The sequence below is a fragment of the Athene noctua genome, chromosome 23 (genome assembly GCF_965140245.1).
Source record: "Athene noctua chromosome 23, bAthNoc1.hap1.1, whole genome shotgun sequence".
In the NCBI taxonomy this organism is placed as follows: domain Eukaryota; kingdom Metazoa; phylum Chordata; class Aves; order Strigiformes; family Strigidae; genus Athene; species Athene noctua.
Window position 1 is genome coordinate 1,599,197 of NC_134059.1, and position 4,984 is coordinate 1,604,180.

Genomic DNA, 4,984 nt, shown 5'->3' on the forward strand with positions numbered 1-4,984 from the left:
CTTTCTCCCAGCTTTATACTGAGCAGACGTCATATGGTATGGAATATCCCTTTGGTCGGTTTGGGTCAGCTGTCCTGGCTGTGTCCCCTCCCAAGATCTTGCCCACCCCGTCCCACTGGGGAAAATATCAGAAAGAACCTTGGTGCTGTGTAAGCACTGCTCAGCAGCAGCCACAACACCAGGGTGCTGCCAACACCCTGCAGCTCCCAGCATAAACCACAGCACCGTGAGGGCTGCTATAGGGGAAAACCGATTCCAGTTCAGCCAGACCCAATACAGGGGCGCAGCTCAGGGGCTCCCCAGTGCTGCCCTTCGGAGCTGCTCCACGGCCAGGAGTGGCGTCGGGGGGCTGGGGGGCTGCGCTGGGCAAGCCTCGCTGACCTTCATGCCCTGAGGTGAACTTCGGCCCAGAATGGGTGAATTCCTGGGTTTGCTGCTGGTCAGAGGCGGACAAGTGCGCTCCTGGTCTGTGTTTATCCTTATCAATTTATTCTAAAGGAACAGTCGGCCCCTGGGGCTCTGTGGTAAGCGGGACAGTTTTCCAGCGGCTGCTGGTGTCTGTCCCAGCTCTCGGGGGTGCCGAGGTGGACGGTCCGGCTCTCCAGGGCCGAGGGACGGCGTCTGCTGCCAGGCTGGGATCTCGAAGCTTCGTCGAGGCGCCTGCAGAGAGAGGAGAGTGATGAGGTTTTCAAACCCTTGCTCTGCACTAAGAGCGGTGGGCTGTGCTGCTGACAGGGTGTGCCGTGTCACACAAGGTGTGCCCCCCTTGGCACTGGGGGCAGAGCCTGCAGACAGGCTTTTTTGGATGTGTGACACTGGGTGACCCAAGGACAGCAATTACCTGGCACGCCCGCTGGTTGAACCGCCCCTGTTCTTTCAGCAGAGGCTGGCACCGCCTGGCGGCCTCCTTCCCCAAACACCTCCTTCTCCACAGAACCACGGCCATTCCCTTTAGGAAGAAAGAAAGGAGGTCAGATTAAGCAGAAGTAACCGTTCCTCATCAGGACCATGGTGCCTTCCGAGGGCAGTACTTCTTAAAAGACATTCACAGTGCCAAGAAAAAAGGCCTGGACGTTTGGGGGTGCACCTAGTCACCAGTGCAAACAAGGTGTCATTCATGGAGAAAACTTTCAGCGCTAGACCCTCTCCAGCTGACCAGTAGACAGCAAATCCTGACCTGCCCGGAGACTAGGAGACTGCATGTGGTCTTGTTCACACGCCACTTAGTGCATTTTTGGCAACCTGCAAGGTGATGGCAGGTTACGTCCTTCAGAGAGGACAGGAAGATGCTGTTGCCCGTCGCGCTGGGGAAAGAGCTTTTCTGAGCAGCACTTCCCACCGTCCCCCAAAACTAGAGGAAAACCACCAGCCAGTTTTCCAAAGCACAGCTAGAAGCAGAGAGATAAAGGCCCCGAGACGGAATTCACAGCCCTTCCTTTTCGCTGCCTTCAGGTCAGGTGTCCGGCCTGAGGCTGGGTGTCCAGCTTTCACCCGTCCCTGACACCGAGGCGTCACCGAGAGGCCTCAGACATCAAGGAGAACGACGGCGCTGGACTCTGAAGCTGGGGCTGCTCTCATCCTGGCCAGGGCAGGCCTGCAGCCCCGGCACTGTCTGCTGCTCTCAGCCAGCCCCAGCTGCCGGCGCATCCTCTGCGCTCTCCCCGTCGGCCACTGGCAGGGTGCTGCCCCCTCAGCACTGAGCAGCCACCAGCTCCTCAACATGTCCCTCCCGCACTCAAGGCGTGAGCACCACCAGCTCCGGCCAGCTGGACACCACCGTCTGCCCAGAACAGCTCTGGCCCCAGTAAGGCTGTAACTGGGGCAGCAGCGGTTCCTGGGGCTCGGCTGGAACCCCAACTGCCAGCAGAGACTCGACCCTCTCTGCAGCTCGACAGCGCCCGCAAGGCCCGAAACTGAGCGTGGCCGCAGGGAGGCTCTGGGCGGCCCCTTCCGACTGTGCAGGCTACGCCTTGTCCCTCCACGCGTCTAAAACCAGCTTGCCAAGGCTTCTGCTTAACAGGGACAGACACCCACCCTGGGCTGGCACGGCCCGTTCCAGCTCCTTCAGGATTTCCTGGAGGACTTCTGAGTACCGCTGCGAGGGTTGTCCCACTTCAGCATTATCCTTTGCTCTTTGAGGACCTGAACAGAAAGTCCAGAGTTAAATTTCTCACCAATACAATCCTGGAAACGAGTGCTACGTCTACCAAGTCAGTCAAGGCTGACTACTCACGCCTGCGACGCCAGCGAAGCTCCAGCGCAGGATCCGCACGACGAGCTGGCAGAGCCCTCCCTGTACCCACATCTGCAACCAAACACCCACAAGAATTCCCATCAGGCACCGTCATGACCGAGCAGCAGAACATACAAGTGGATCACGCAAGGACACTGCACACACAGTGCAGGCCCACGTTCTCACAGCCACCAGAGACGCCTCGCTCACATCGGGGCTTTGAGCCGGCAGCTCTCCAAGGAAGTTCAAAGCCGTGACGTACCCGTGCGATCTCCCTGAGCTTCTGCCCTGGATCGCAGCTGGGAAGCTGCAGAGCCATCGCCTCCAGACACCTCTGTGAACAGACAGAACAGAGAAGCTCCCAGGACCTATTTCTATACACCTCTGCAGGGCTGAATGGCCGTGAAGGCAGTTCCCACACGGGAGTGCTCCGTGGCACTCGTCTCCCCCCTCCATCAGGAGCGCTGTGCAGACAGGTACTGGGTGCCTGGAGCAGGCGGATGGAAAACCAAACATGCACAGAGGCGTTGGGAGCAAGGACCCCCTGGAGTGCACACCAGCTCTGAGCTCCTTGGCAAGGCAGAGTGCTCACAGCATCCAGTCCCTCTCTGCTCCTCTTCCGCACGGCTGAGCGTGGGCCGAGAGAATGTTAAGTGAAATTTCACACAAACGGAGTATTAAAACCCGAGTGCTCACTCATTCAAGGGACGTACCTGTGGGATGGCCCTGATCCTCCCTCACTAGAGCCGGCTGAGCCGTCGAGTGGCCACTGGCTTCGGGCACAGCTGTAAGCAAGCACGTTCCCATTAGAGGTTGTGAGCTCCTTTCCCAGTGACCTGCAGCGACTGCAGGGGGTCAGGTAATGCCCTGGGGCCCAGACATGGGGGGAGATTTCCAGAGGTGCAGAGGGGCCGGGGTGACCTGGGAGCTGCACCCGGAGGCTTTCAAAATACGGTTTCCAGGCCCTGTGCAAGAGCCCTCAAGCACCGGACGGACAAACGTACGGCCCCTGGGGATTTCTCCCTGGCACGTGGTTTCTGGGCGGAAAAGGCGCCCCCGTGAAAACGTTATTGTTCCCGTGTCTGGTGGAGAAGAGCCCAGAGGCTGCCCCAGTGCTGCCCCGTCTGTGCCCCGGGCTGTGGGCTGGGGCTGTGTGTCCCATGGCGACCTGGGCTCTGCCTCCCGCTGCCCGTGGAGCTGGACACAGCTGGCCCGGCCCAGCCCGGCCCCGCGGCTCTCCCGGCTCTGCCCCGCCACCACCCCAGCCGCGCTGTCAGCCCGAGGTGCAGTGGGTGCTGCCCCACGCTGCCAGGGCTGGGCGCTGGCCCTCACCTGCCCACCTACCTAATGCCCGCGCTCACCACGGAGCGGCCCCGGCCCCCTGGGCTCGCAGGGCCACCAGAAGCAGGAGGAGGATGAGCGTGGGAGTCATGGTCCCCTTCACCTGCACCTGCACCCGCACCACGTCACTGCCGCTGCTACCGCTGCTGCCGCTGCTGGCACGTCTGATGTGGTGCCCGGGCACAGCACTGCACACCCCGGCGTGGCACCGCAGGGCTCTGTGACGTCACAGTGCGGCCTCTCCCCCGCAGCCACAGCCCTGGGGCAGGGGCACGTTGGAGAGGAGACGCTCTGGCAAGAGCATCTTTTTTTCCCAGCTGAGGGCAACAGGCGGCAAGCGTGATGGAGGGCTGCTGCACCGCGGCTCTCAGCTCTGAGCTGTGCAGCTTGTTCCCCACGCTCCTGCGGCTCTCCAGCACGGGGAAGGTTTTCAGGAGCTCCTTCCCAAAGGGTTGCAGTGGTTGAGAAAATGTTTTACCAAACAACGTCGAACTTCGTATGGAGCAAGGAGGCCTGAGCGACTCAAGTCTACAGAGAAGATATCCTCAGCTTGACACACATCCTGGCAGAGCTGCTGAAACAAGGCGCGTAAGAAAGAACAGCTCGGCCAGACAACAGAGCTGGGAAACATCCAAGGAGAAGAAATCGTCCCCAAAAGACTCGTGACCATAAAAGGGAAAAGGAGTAGGGGGGTAGCTCCCCAAACGACCACCCGATATCCCCGCGCACGCGTAGTGTAGGTTTGCAACGCCAGCATTATGGAAACGCAGCAGATAGGCAAAAAGGTGGAGACTTCTCCAAAACCGGATGAACATTCATGTCTTTAAGGTACATCAAGGATGACCTTTTGTTTCAGTGTGTGCGTGACCCGCCACGCACCCAGCGCCGAATAAAGGAATGCCTGCTTCTGAACGCTGCGCTGGTGTTGAGAGGTTTGTTCCCGACTGCGGTGACACAGTGGGGCTGTCCACTCTCCAAAGCTGCAGCTGCTGGGCTGGGGGGTGGCTGGACAGGGCTGGGGGCTGCTGTGAGAGCCCTGCCTGAGGGTCCCAGCGGGCTCAGGGGACCATGTGGCAACCAGGACTCCTGGGTCGTGGTGCCGGGGCTGCCCTGAGCCCTGAGGCTCCTGTGGGCATGGCCTGTTCCCCTCGTGAGGGGCCATCCAGGGCCAGCTGGCCCTGGGCGCTGGTACCCCTTGGGGTTTTTTCTTGGATATGAAAATGTGTCCTGCGTCCCAGGAGCTGGGTACATACAGCTCCAGCCCCAGCTCCCACAGGGCCTCTCTCCCGAGATGGCTGGAAATGCCACTGCTGTAAATTAGCCCGTTACCTTGAACCAGTCCCCTTTGGTAGAACCTCTGCTCCTTCCCACAGGATCCTCTTGTGGCACCAGACTGGCAGATTACGTCCT

At 60.2% G+C, this 4,984-nt stretch overlaps 1 long non-coding RNA gene across 1 annotated transcript; it reads right to left on the minus strand.

Annotated features, from left to right (window-relative positions):
• Positions 1–216: 216 nt before the first annotated feature.
• Positions 217–4,604, minus strand: LOC141969588 (uncharacterized). The gene is made up of 3 exons (XR_012635075.1): positions 2,035–4,604; positions 842–949; positions 217–660 (listed from the first exon to the last, which is right to left on the minus strand). It is a non-coding gene; the product is annotated as an uncharacterized LOC141969588 (long non-coding RNA).
• Positions 4,605–4,984: the final 380 nt, after the last annotated feature.